This window comes from Ovis aries, chromosome 2 (assembly GCF_016772045.2).
Source record: "Ovis aries strain OAR_USU_Benz2616 breed Rambouillet chromosome 2, ARS-UI_Ramb_v3.0, whole genome shotgun sequence".
In the NCBI taxonomy this organism is placed as follows: domain Eukaryota; kingdom Metazoa; phylum Chordata; class Mammalia; order Artiodactyla; family Bovidae; genus Ovis; species Ovis aries.
Window position 1 is genome coordinate 12,717,510 of NC_056055.1, and position 14,577 is coordinate 12,732,086.

A 14,577-nucleotide genomic window follows, 5' to 3' on the forward strand; every position below is an offset into this window, starting at 1 on the left:
CACATGATGGACAAAGGTTTTAACAGTGTGGATGGAGAGGAAAGGATAGATTTAGGATATGTATGGAAAGGAGAATCAGATGGATTTGTTCATTAAGACAGATTTCCAACTTGAAATAATTGAGTGAATATAGAAAATGGAGTATTTAATTATATACTAGTAGACATGACTGAAGCCACTTAGCAGCAGCAGCAGCAGCAGCAGCAGACATCTCAAGAAGAAATGTAAAAGGCAAAATGGTTGTCTGAAGAGGCCATACAAATAGCTGAGAAAAGAAGTGAAAGGCAGAGGAGAAAAGGAAAGATATACCCATCTGAATGCAGAGGTCCCAAGAATATCAGGGAGAGATAAGAAAGCCTACCTAAGTGATCAGTGCAAAGAAATAGAGGGAAAAAAATAGAATGGGAAAGACTAGAGGTCTCTTCAAGAAAATTAGAGATACCAAGGGAATATTTCATGCAAAGATCGTCTCAATAAAGGACAGAAATGGTATGGACCTAACAGAAGCAGAAGATATTAAGAAGAGGTGGCAAGAATACACAGAACTATATAAAAAAAGATCTTAATGACCCGGATAATCATGATGGTATGCTAACTCACCTTGAGTCAGACATCCTGGAGTGTGAATTCAAGTGGGCCTTAGGAAGCATCACTACGAACAAAGCTAGTGGAGTGATGGAACTCCAGCTGAGCTATTTCAAATCCTAAAAGATGATGATGTGAAAGTGCTGCACTCAGTATGCCAGCAAATTTGGAAAACTCAGCAGTGGCCACAGGACTGGAAAAGGTCAGTTTTCATTCTGACCCCAAAGAAAGGCAATGCCAAAGAATGTTCAAACTACCGCACAATTGCACTCATCTCACATGCTAGCAAAGTAATGCTCAAAATTCTCCAAATTAGTCTTCAACAGTATGTGAACTGAGAGCTTCCAGATGTTCAAATTGGATTTAGAAAAGGCAGAGGAACCAGAGATCAAATTGCTAACATCTGGATCATAAAAAAGGCAAAGAGAATTTCCGAAAAATATCTACTTCTGCTTCATTGACTAGTTAAAGCCTTTGACTGTGTTAATCACAACAAACTGTGGAAAATTCTTAATGAAATGGTAATTCCAGACCACCTTACCTGCCTCCTGAGAAACCTGCATGCAGGTCAAGAAGAAACAGTTAGAACCAGATATGGAACCATGGACTGGTTCAAATTGGGAAAGGTGTACATCAAGGCTGTATATTGTCACCCACCCTGCTTATTTAACTTCTATTGCAGAGTACATCATGCGAAATGCCAGACTAGATGAAGCAGAAGCTGGAATCAAGATTTCCAGGAGAAGTATCAATAACCTCACATATGTAGATGACACCACCTTTATGGCAGAAAGTGAAGAAGAACTAAAGAGCTTCTTGATGAAAGTAAAAGAGGAGACTGAAAAAGCTAACTTAAAACTCAACATTCAAAAAACTAAAAGATCATGCATGGCATCTTGTCTTATCATTTCGTGGCAAATAGATGGGGAAACAATGGAAACAGTGACAGACTTTATTTTCTTGGACTCCAAAATCACTGCAGTTGGTGACTGCAGCCATGAAATTAAAGGACGCTTGCTCCTTGGAAGCAAAGCTATGACCAGCCTAAACAGCATATTAAAAACCTGAGACATTACCTTGTCAACAAAGGTCTGTATAGTCAAAGGTATGGTTTTTCCAGCAGTCATGTATGGATGTGAGAGTTGGACCATAAAGAAGGCTGAGCACCAAAGTATTGATGCTTTTGAACTGGAGAAGTTGAACTTTTTTTTTTTTTTAACTTTTGAAGTTGGAGAAGACCATTGAGAGTTCCTTGGACACCAAGGAGATCAAACCACTCAATCCTCAAGGAAATCAACCCTAAATATTCATTGGAAGGACTGACGCTGAAGCTGAATCTCCGATTCTTTGACCACCTGATGTGAAGAGCTGACTCACTGGAAAAGACCCTGATGCTGGGAAAGATTGAAGGCAGGAGGAGAAGGGGACAACAGAGAATGAGATGGTTGGATGGTACTACCGATTTGATGGACGTGAGTTTGAGCAAGCTCAGGAGATGGTGATGGACAGGGAAGCCTGGCATGCCACAGTCCATGGGGTCACAAAGAGTTGGATACAGCTAGCAACTGAACAACAAGGCAATGTGTATCTTATATATCTTGGGATGCTTGTCTGAGTCCCAAAACAAAACAGAATAAAGGAATATGTACAAAGGTGTAAGATGTTGGGAAACCACAAGTATTAGTGTGGAAACTGCAAACCACTAACAGGTAGCTGCCCTTTGCCATCTCTAGGCCTTAGGGCTTAAGAGGCATGAAAAACAGGTACTGGAACCTAAGAGGCAGAGATGCCTGTGTTGAGAGAAATCTTCTAATAGGAGTGAAGACCTTTGGTTGAGGGATTCAGCCAGCTCATGAGAGTGCCTTTGATTTTTGTTAAATTCTTGCCATCAGCCAAAACCAACAGGAAGTAGGAGGGCAAGAAAGCCCACTGGTAGAATCCAGAGAAATCGGTTTCCACAGACACAGAGCAGGGGAGAAATGGATCTAGAGAATAAATGGAAGGACAGTCAGGTGGCCTCTTGAGGAAACCCAGCTTTTCCTGGAACACAAATGGGATAACCAGTAAGTGAAGTATGATGCTATTCCCATTTGTTGCAACAGTTTCTTTTTTGAATCAATCATCATGTCACACTTTCACCCACCTCTCTACTTGTTCCCGAAGATTGATTATACTGCTTCTATATCAAATACCCTAGGTCCATTTGAAATACACTTTCTGTACTGCAGTGTGTTACAGGAGTTTTTCCAGATTATGGATCTACTTCTCTAGCTTTTCTAGACTATGGAACAAAAGTATTCTCTGGGGCTTCTAGCCTGTTCATATTCTGAATTTAGCACTTCTTCTTGGTTCATCTAATCCCTCTGGCAGCATCAAGAGATAAGTCTGAAAATCTATGGAAAATTCTAATATGGCGACAGTTCAAGGACTCTAAAGTTTCTATATATGACTTAAGTGGCATTGGGAGAAGTCTTCCACCCTGCCTACTGGGAATGCCAATTTCATCAGCTATCTGCTAGAGAAATGTATGGAGCTGCTGTTACTCTTCAGGTTTTGTCTACCTTGCTTGCCTCAGTCTTCTGCCATAGGCTGGTCAACCCCTTAATCCTGCTGCCAGTGGGATTCTCAAGTACTTTAAATAATTATCTACTGCACGCCTATTGAAATGGCCAAAATCTGGTGAGGATGTAGGGCAACAGGAACTTACATCCACTGCTGATGGGAATGCAAAATGGTACAGCCGTTTTGGAAGACTTTGTGTGGTTTCTTGAAAAACTAAACATACTCTGATCATATGACCCAGCAGTTTCACTCCTTGGTATTTGCCCAAAGGAGCTGAAAACTTATGTCCACACAAAAATTTGCACACAGGTGTTTGTGGTTCATTGTCCAGTCACTAAATTGTGTCCAACTCTGTGACCCCATGAACTGCAGCACATCAGGCTTCCCTGTCCTTCACCATCTCCTGGAGTTTTCTCAGACTCATGTCCATTGAGTTGATGATGCCATCCAATCATCTCATCCTCTGCTGCCCACCCCCCCCACCTCCTCCTGCCCTCCATCTTTCCCAGCATCAAGGTCTTTTCCACACAGGTGTTTATAGCAGTTCTGTTCATAATTGCCAAATCTCAGAAGCAATCAGGCTGTTCTTCAGTAGGTGAATGGATAAACAGTGGTATATCTAGATGATAGAATGTTATTCAGTGCTAAGAGGAAATGAGGTATCAAGTCATGAAAAGACATGGAGGAAACTTAAATGCATATTACTAAGAGAAAGAAGTCAATCTTAAAAGGCTACATAATGTATGATTCCAACTATGTGACATTCTAGAAAAGACATACTTTGGTGATAGTAAAAAGATCAGTGGTTTTGAGGGGCAGGGAAAGGAGGGAAGGGATGAATAAGCAGAGCAACAAGAAATTTTGGAGTGGTGAAGATTATCCATATAATATTGTCATGATGGACATGTATATTATCAGACATCTGTTCATTTAATGTACAGCATGAAGATTGAACCCTAAGGTAAGCTACGAACTTTGGATGATTACGATGTGTCAATATAGGTTCATCCTTTTTCCAGAAAAAAATTATTTATTTAGTTTTGACTGCTCAGGGTCTGTGTTGCTGCATGCAGGCTTCCTCTAGTTGTGGTGAGCAGAGGCTACTCTTCATTGCAGTGCGTGGGCCTCTCATTGTAGTGGAGCATGGGCCCTAGAGTGCGCAAGCTTCAGTAATGGCAGCACATGGGCTCTGGAGCTCGGGCTCAGTATTGCAGCACATAGCCTTATGTGTGCCTTGGCATGTAGAATCTTCCTGGACCAGGGATTGAACCTGTATCCCCTGCATTGGTAGGCAGATTCTTATCTACTGCATCACCAGGGAAGTCCTAGAAACTACTCTGAAAATACCAAGTCTTAAAAAAAAAAAAGAATTTATGTAAAGAGTCAAGTATAAGACTATTGTGTTTTGAATAAAGTGATAAATATTAAAAAAATGATAACTGTAAATGTCCTTTTATGACTAGGTACTAATTATAAAAAACATCTTCTGCATGAAAGATATTATCTTCTAAAGTGAAATTTTGTTTTCGTTTTCAAACTCAGTATTTGAACCTCTTTCTGTGTTTGTGTGAATTCTGGTCTGAGGCAAACCTCTGCTCTCCCTGGAAGAGCTAAGAAAAATGAATACTTACTCCTGTGAACCCTGCTAGCTGGATATGGATAAGTGACCTAAGCTTAGACAGTCAGACGCCTTTGCTGGGACTGTGAATCTGGTGCATGTCTCACAAAGAAGGAGGTAGTTAGAATTCATTCCAGTGGTGGTGGCATCAAGTATTCGGTGGCAGGAGTGCCAAGAGCAGCATCAGCCATGGCAGTGCCTCAGCAGTATCCAGTGTCTGGCAATGGCGGTGCCAGCAGCTATGCCCATGTTCAAGTGCAGAGCTGTGTCACCCTGACCAGGCTGTTCCTCTGCTGAGATCTTGGCCTGAGTGCTTGCCACCTGACTGCCTTAGCTTCCTGCCTGACTCTTCAGTGTTCCCAGGGATTCCATAAGCTACTCAATATCCTTCCCCTAAATTCCTTTGCTCCTAAATTAACCAGAGTCATTTTTTGGTTGATTGCAACAATAAGTGTCTACTTTGCAGATAAGAACATTAAAGCTTGGAAAGGTTCAAAATGTGGCCAAAGTTTTGCAACTAGTGAATGATGGAGGCAGAATTCTAATGCATGTTTGTCTGGCTTCCAAGTATGATACCCTCTCCAGCCCTCAAACCGCTGCATCTACATTGTAGATAGAGTACATACTTCATATGATGGTGGTGTTTTAATGCCCAGACAAGCTTAGAGGTTAAACTAGTCAAGGTTAAGTGATCAAGTTAAGGTGATCGTTATCTTCTCTGATGAATACAAACTGAGAAATCAGGGAAACAGCAAACATGGTTATCCAGTGGCTCTGGAAGAAGGATGGAGGTGGCAAATGCTGTCCCAAGACCACTTTAGATGTAACCTGCTGTATGGAGGCGAGTCATCCAGGCTTCTTTACAAATTGCTGTGAACAGTCATGGCTAGCAGGCTGGCTCAGATGGTGACCCAGTACGTCCTCATAACTACTGATGAGATCAGTCAGGTTTCTGGTGGGATTCAGCCTAATAAACTTGAAGGCAGGTAAGTATAGGGATTCTCCTCTCTGGGACCAAAAGTAACTTCCTTAGCAGGCAAAGCTGAAATATTCCTGAACTTCTAGGAGACCAGACGATTCATGCAGGGTTTTCATCCAAGTCACTGCTTCCCTTCTACTTCCTGGTGCCTTGTTAAAAAAACAAAGCAAAAACAGTACTAACTGCCTTCAAACCTAATCTCACCCTGCAAAGTATTCTAGTTTTCTGGGGAGATGCAGGAGGTAACGACTTCCCTGTAAGAACAGGAGATGATAGCATCGGAGATTATTGGCCCTAGAAACCTGGGAGTTTCTCCACCAAATTGCTGTCATTTGTGTTTACCCATTGCTTTTGTCACTCACAGGATTATGAATGGGTGACTTGGTTATTAGATTTTAACTACTTAGCTCATCACCAATGTTGAATATGAACTTCTTATGCATTTACCTATCTTGGTGTTTTAGTGAAACCAAGGGCATTGACAATAAACTAACCTGCCTTCACTGGATCAAACTTAATTTTTTTTTTTTTTTCAAAACTCACATTTCCTTAAAGCACCTTGTAGCCTAAACAATAAAATCTTTGCCCAAGCTGTTTTTTCAAAAACCTGGAGTCAGCTGTGTCTGGTTTGAGCTCAAGCCAGTTAAGACTGGTTAGGACCACTGACATGGGCATGCGTGGGTGTCTGCTCAGTGACATTTTGGCATCAGAGAACACGGAGTGCCACCCTCAGAACGTGCCGCTGCCACCCTTCTGAAGCTGGTAACTTAGTTGGCACCTGCGCAGAACAAGGAGTACCTCACCTCTTTATTATCTCCAGTCGCCTTTTCCCATGTTCCTCATGTGCCAGCTTTATCCCAGAAATATCCTGAGCCCTTCAACTTTGCCAAGACAGATTGGAGATTTGTTCATCCATTTCCTCATTTGGCTGCCTCCTAAATAAACCCTCTCTTGGCAGCAACTTTTGGCACCTCAGGGTCTGGGTTATTGCACCCAGGGCAAGTGAACCTGGTTTGGTAACATTAACACCTATGATGTCAGGCAAGCACACAAATGATGGAGAGGTTTGGAGGTTTGTTTTGTTCTTGTAGAGAAGTGTGTATTTCCCCTCCACTGGAACCTCACTTTTACATCAGTCCTATGCCTGTACCCTTAGTTCCGGTAATCCTGCTTAAAGCTGGAGGTCTAAACTTTAAAGGAGAATTACTTGTAATAGCATTTCACTTATTCCTACTGCAGTTTGTCTAGAAGAAAAAGAGCAAGTCACAGTTTTAACAGAACAATTACTCCCCAAGATAGTGTGTGGCCTCTACCTTTAAAATAAACCCAATAAAATTCCAATAGTATTTTTAGAAGTAGAGAACTGATTTAGAATCCATATATAGAAAAATGGTCAAGTAAAATTGTGAAAAAATAGACTAACAAGGGGTAATTTGTCTAAAAGTGAAAGATATTGGAAAGCTATAATAAAATTGTATGGTACTAGACTATAAATAGATAAATGGAAAATTAAAATGATAAAGATGATGTTTTAAGTCAGTAAGAAAAGATGTCAACTGGGTAGCATATAAAATTATTAATTAATTATATATATATATTTCATGTATTATACTAAAGTAAAATTCTAGAGCAAGCAAAAGTACTAGATGAATACATGGGAAAAAATATATGTGTATATTTATGTGGAAAAGTCATATGATACATAACCTACAAGTCATATAAGGATGAATACATTTGATTACATAAAGTTTTCAAAAGGCAAAATATAAAAAAGAAAAAACAAAACTTGCTAAGCTAATAGTTATCTCGGTATGTTGCTTGAATTTTCCTCAGCATTTGACAATACTGGGCAGTTCTTTTTACTTGAAGGTTTTTTTTTCCCCACTTGGTTTTTCTGTGTAGTGCTCTTTCTTGTTTTTCTTGCCATTCATTGGCGTCTCCCTCATTAAACCCTTTCTCTACCATGTAGGAATTAAATATTGATTTTTCCAGCATCAAGTCCTTGGCACTCCTTTTTTTGCATACATATTCTGAGAGTAGTTTTAACCATTTTACAGCATTAGATAATAACTATGCATGTACGACTCCTTCACCTGTACCTTTGAATTAAATCTCTTTTGGGGGACATTTGTATATCTGGTCACTTATATGACTGTCCCTCAGCAACTGAAACTCAACGGTTGAGATACAGGTTTTTTTTTTGTGAGATGCAATATTTTTAATCTTAAAAACATTTAATATACAACTAGAATTAACAGTGAGATCAGAGAGGACAGAAACCTTCAGACTTTGCTTTCTCTCCTCATCCCTGCAAGGGGCTCTTTAAGACAAAACTGTCATTTATAGGCCATATCTCCATAATGGCTTTCTACTGTTTTCATTGGGCTAAAATATTCCGGGAAACCCACACATCTGCAGAAATAAGACTTAGTTCCAAAGTCTTATAAATGAAGATGTCAGTGGAAATTTGGAGAATATGTGTTTCCTCTTATTGGTGAGTTCTATGAAGGCAAGTGCTTTAGAAGAGTGACTGGCATATAAAATATGTCTAATAAATAAGAGTTGAACATAAATTAAGAACTTTTTCAGGCAGAAATAGAGATGCAGATATAGGAAATGGACTTGGACCTGGGGGAAGGAGGTGGGGGGGCAAATTGAGAGAGCAGCATTGATATATGTATGCTGCTGCTGTTGTTGCTGTTGTTGCTGCTGCTGCCACTAAGGCGTGTCCAACTCTGTGCGACCCCATAGACGGCAGCCCAGTAGGCTCCTCTGTCCCTGGGATTCTCCAGGCAAGAACACTGGAGTGGGTTGCCATTTCCTTCTCCAATGCATGAAAGTGAAGTCTCTCAGTGGTGTCCGACTCTTAGCAACCCCATGGACTGCAGCCTACCAGACTCCTCTGTCCATGGGATTTTCCAGGCAAGAGTACTGGAGTGGGGTGCCATTGCCTTCCCCGTCTGTGGTGACCTAGATGGATGGATTTTGGAGGATGGGAAGGCAGTTCAAGAGGAAGGGGATATATGTATAAATATAGCTGATTTACTTTGTAGTACAGCAGGAACTAATAAAATATTGTAAAGCAATTATACTCCAATAAAAATTTTTTTCAAGTTAAGGTGGCTCTAAATTACCTGTAAAACATGACTTTCAATGTTAAAGTCTCTTTAGAGTAAGTTAATAAGAGACAAAGAGCTAGTCCTATTCAGCCGTCTGTATCTTTGAATAAGATAGTCTCCATTGTTTGACCCCTTATATGCTCCAATCCCTATTGGAGTAGTGGGAAGTTATTTTGGGGATTGTGGGAAGATAGCTTGGGAAGGTATTATGATTTCAGAGATGACCAAATCTAATTCAAAACATTTTTACAAAGCTCTCAAAACATGGAGTCTAAATTCCTACCAGCCAAAAGATCTGTCTTTAATTTAAATCAATCCAAAATCCTAGTGACAGAGGAAATTGGTCCTAAGTCCCCATAACATCAATATGTCCAATACTAAACTCATCATCTTCCCTGAAATGTGGGAACTCCTTTATCTCTTGTTGCGGTCAGTATCACCATCTTCTACTTAACTTTCCAAGTCATTAAGCTGTGAATCATCCCTGACATCCTGTTTTTGTTTTTTTTTTTTTCCTTTAACCTTAAATTGAATGTGAGACTTACCAGATTTACATTCTGAAGGCCTTTCTAACTTGTCCCTTTCTTAATGCCCTCACTGCCTTTTAAATTTATTATCTGTTCACCACAGCAGCCCCCTAATGGGTCTCCCTGCCAATCATTTCTCTCCACTGATGTCAGAGTTCCTTCTAGTATACAAAGTTGGCCACATTATTTTCCTGCCTAGAATGTTTTATGGCCTCCCACTGATTTGGGGGACAAACTTCACATCCCCTAGCAACGAAAACCTCCGTTCACCTCTCCTCCCCTCCTCCCTGCCTCCCTTCTTCACACTCTTTGGGAAGTAACTGTAGTACCTTGAAATCACCGCATTCTTTCTGGCCTCTGCTTTTGACATGGCTTCCTTTCCTATGAAATGTTACTCTTCTGCTTTCTATTTTTTTTTAGCCAATCATGACTTGTCTTTCAAGAATCCACCTGGTTCTTATCTCCCTAAGAAGTCTCATTGGATGACTCAACCCAGGTAGGATCTCTTCTCTGTTCTCCTTAGTGCTCCAAACCTGTGTTCTCCTCTCTGTCATAACACACTGTACAATAGGATTTTTATCTGCTTGTGAATGTGAGCTTATTGCAGGCTGATTTTTGTGTATCTTTTATTTGTATTATTCCTATGCCTAGCAGAGTTCCAGATGTATTGTACCCTCTGGTACCTATTTTATGATGAGAAATGAATAAATAAAACAGTATCCTCATTTCTCCCTAGGAATATTGGCCTTGGCAGTAGATTCTTTTGATTAGGGAGTGAAGCATTAAGAGGGATTTCCTTGGCTTACTTTTATAGATCTTAGTTTTCTCTTTCTTCTAGAGTAGCGTTTGGAGTGCTACGCCATGCAGAATTGCATTTTGCAGCTTGAGAAATGATGGTTTGAAGACATACTCAACACCAGAGAAAAAAGTGCTGAAGTCCTCGGGCTGGATGCTTGAGTCTATACCTTTTGTAGAAAAGAAAGATTATGTTATTTACCCAGATCATTGGGGAAATGACAGGGAGGAATTCTAGGCATATATTCTGTGTATAGGAAAAGAGTAAATTTGATTTGGGCATTCCCTGGCCTTTATCATTTGGGAGCCTGAGGATAGTGGTAAACAAATGTCCTCCTTCAGTTCCCTTGTAATAAAGCTGGTACTTGAGTGCCCTGTAAGCTGCCCTCTGTATCCTCATCTCTTCTGCTTTCCCCAGTCTTAACTTCATCTGGAATTTCCTGAGACAGAGAGATGCAGAGAAGACCAAAACCCATCATCTAAACCCCTTGCAAGGATAAGAAAGTAATTCCTATTTCTCACCACTTGTATCCTTCCTTCTTCCTCATCATTGTAATTGGTGTGTCCCAGATTCCTACCATATATTCCTCAAAAACATTAGATCTGTTTTCAGGGCCCTGTGGAAAAGATTGGAGAACGCTGAATTAGATCATCTCAGAAGGAAATTCAGAACACTAAATTAGATTGCCTCCATTTTATAAGCTTCATTTCTCTGTTGAGTTCCAACCATCAGCACTGTTTACATATTCTGACCATGGCTTAGAGACATACAATTCAATTCAGTTCAGCAGGTCATTATGGGGCCTCATGCCAGGCACTGGAATCCAAAAGAAACATCGACAACTGCTTTCACTGAGCCATGTGGCAATGTAAGGAGAGACGCTCTTGGCAGAGTTTGGAGCACTGAAGAAGAATCAGAGCAATCCTTACCAAGCCTGGCCGAACAGCGGTGGAGTGTTTAGACAGCCTCTTAGATAGCCCACAAACGCGGAATGCCCCTTGGTAATCCCTTTTCCTTGAGTGTGGTCTGGATTTAATGACTCACTTCTAATGGATAAAACACAGCAGAAGCAATGGTATGTCACTTCCGATATCAGGTTATAAAAAGACTGCTCCTTCATCTGGGGTGTGAGAACATCAGGATTTGGTGAATAGGAGGAGGAACAAAAGTGATGTTCATGGTTTTTGATTGAATAACTGGGTGGATGTGGTGTCATTTACTAAGATGCTGAAGACTGGATTTGTTTTTTAAAGGAGAAAAGCAGCTTAAGAAGGAAAATATTCTTATTTATGATTTTTAATTTGAATGTGAAGTTTGAGTTGTCTGTGTGATATCCAAATTAAAATGTCTGCTAAGCAGATTGGATTTAGGGCCTGAGGCTCAGAAGAGAAGGTTGGGCTTCCATATGAATTTGGGTATTTTCAGCATGTTGATGTTTATTCATTAGATAGCAGAGATTGTCGTGGGAAAGCATAGGTGGAACATACTTGAGGCCCCAGGACTGAACTATTAGGAATGCCAACTTTTAGAGGCTATATTGAGAAGAGTGAGTTAGTGAGGCAGAATAGAGTGAGAAATGATTGCCAGACAAGCTAGAAATCCAGACGTATGTATTCTTGTGGGAAGAGGGAAGTTCCTGAAGCCGGTGCTCAGTCGTGTCTGACTCTTTGCAACCCCATGGACTGTAGCCCACCAGGCTCCTCTGTCCATGGGATTTCCCAGGCAAGAATACTGGAGTAGAGTGCCAGTTCATTCTCCATGGGATCTGCCTGACCCAGGGATCGAACCCACATCTCTTGTGTCTCAGTATCGGCAGGCGGATTCTTTACCATTAGCGCCACCTGCGAAGCCCTCCTCAAGCAGAAAGGAGTGGTTAACTTGGTCAAATGCCGCTGGGAGTGAGGCAGTTTAGGGATGGGAGGTGTCCATCTGATTTGGCCTTGTGGTGCTTGCTGGTGACCTTGTCAGGAATATTTCAAACATGCAGATTTAAGTGCTAACATGAGCATAAAAGAAAATTTCAGACAATTCTTGTGCTAAATTCTTAGGAGATCTCTATGTGTATTAAATTCCCATTTGATTTAATCTGATTTATGAAATCCTTGTTTCTGAAAACAAAAGCATGATATATCTGAACTGTTGACACCATACTTAAAGTAGCTTTGGCATTTGCTTCCCAAAATTACTAGCCCTTATTTTTGCCAGGTGACTAAACAATCAAAAAAGGAATATAGTCAGCTTCTCCCTTCTCCTTGCCTAGCAATAATTGCTAGTTGTACACACAGACCATGAAAATGCTTCTCTATGTGATTGAATTCAATCATTTTAAACGAAGTGGACAAGATGCTAGATACATCTTCCAGCATTAGCATTTCTATAAACAACACAGTACCCTTATAGTGATGTACTGGATAAATAAGGGCTCAGGAAGTGTGTACTGATGTCCAAGTGGCCTGGAAAGAATTTTCCAGTTCTGAAAAACATACCACCCCAGGGAAAGAGAAGCCTTCATTTAGCCCCTCAGCAGCTCAGCAGCACAAAATAACACTTGGAAAATTACACTGCAAACTGAATCATGATGTGGTCAATTTATTCATAGTCTATTTTTGTAGTGATCTCTTTGAGCTGATGCAGGATTAATAAATGTGGCTTATGCATAACCCTGACACTCTCAGGAGATTTCATTTAATAAAAATATAAACCCACAGATAAGTCTTATTTTGTAATGTCCTGGTAATCACCGGCATTAGGGTAGACAAACCAACTGTACCTATGGCCCTCTTGCAAAACGTGCATGTGTGTGGCCTATGGACCAGAGGAGAGGTTACTTTTGTTTAGCTCAGTGCAAGGGCCAGACTGAACTGCGCAGACTAGGGCAAGTTCTGGAGATTCTGAGCAGCAGTTTACACAGGACTTTAGGAGTTGCTATCATACATACTCAAGGAGACATTTTCAGCAGTTTTTTAGCTTTGGTGTGAAGTAAGATTTGGGGGATGTTTCTTTGTCAGTGGTTGTACTTCTCTGGATTATGAAATATTTGAAGACTGCAATAGTCTGATGTGATTTTGAGATACTTTGCTGCCATTTTCTTTTTGAAAATCATTTTCTATTAGCCATTTGTAGCACAAAAAAAAAAAAAAGAAAAGAAAAGGAAAACAATGATAAAACCTTGAGAACAATAAAAACAATAGTTGATCACTTAATAGTACTTCCCAGACTTAGCAAACAAACATTATGGCCATGTTTATACATTCATTTCTCAACTTCTTTCATATTACATGTTATAGAAAATATGTTAACATTTGAAGGATACTGCATATTGTTTTGTGTACATATCTATGAACATTGATTATTACAGATTTTATTTTAATATACAGATATACTGTCATCAGTGCAATCATTCCCCCATTTTTTTAAATTTTCAATTTCTAATCCTGGAAGTAAAATATCAGCATCTCATCCATTCTTGTTCATGTGATCCTCTGGCCTTTAGATAATGAAACAGCATAGCTGAGTCTAAATATTTATGAAGACTTTGATATAAATTTTAATATTTCCTTCCAGATATTTTTGCCAGTGTCACCAATTTTCACTCTATCATGGTATCATTTTTGAACTATCTATGATAATTTTTCTTCCAGTTTTCTTGAGACATAGTTGACATACAGCACTGTATAAGTTTAAGGCATACAGCATAATAATTTGACTTACATACACTGGGATGTGATTTTCACAATAAGTTTAGTGAACATTCATCATCTCATACAGACACAAAATAAAGGGAAAGGAAAAAGTTTTTTTTTTTTTTCCTCATGATGAAAATTATTGGGATTTACTCCCAGAAACTTGCATATATAACATACAATGATATTAATTATATCAATCATGTTGTACATCACATCCCTAGCACTCACTTATAACTGGAAGTTTGTACCTTTTGATCATCTTGATCCAACACCCCCAGCTCCCCCTCTCCCCACCTCTGATAAGCACAAATATGCTCTTCTTTTCTGTAAGTTTGTTTGTTTTTGAAGAATAATTGACCTATAATGCTATATTAATTCCTGGTACACAACAAAGTGATTCAGTATTTCTATACATTACAAGATGATCACCAAGCTAATTCTAGTTGCCATCTGTCACCATCTGAGGGCATTACATTATTATTGACTGTATTCCACACATTGTACATTTCATTCCCATGACTCACGTACTTTGTAACTGGACGTTTGTACCTCTTAATCCCCCTCACCTATTTCTCTCGCCCCGCCACTCCCCTCCCCTCGGGCAACCACCTGTTTCCTCTCTGTGTCCATGACTCTGTTTCTGCTCTGCTATGTTTGTTCATTTGTTTTAGAATTCCGTATGTAAATGAAACAATAGGCTCTTTG

The 14,577-nt window shown here is 39.9% G+C and overlaps 1 long non-coding RNA gene across 1 annotated transcript in view; it reads left to right on the forward strand.

The window, feature by feature from the left end:
• LOC121818589 (uncharacterized) overlaps positions 1-13,730 on the forward strand; it is a 162,517-nt gene extending 148,787 nt beyond the window's left edge. Inside the window, exon 5 of the long non-coding RNA XR_009599118.1 lies at positions 9,811-13,730. This is a non-coding gene — a long non-coding RNA (uncharacterized LOC121818589). The remainder of the gene's footprint in view (positions 1-9,810) is intronic.
• The last annotated feature ends 847 nt before the right edge of the window (positions 13,731-14,577 follow it).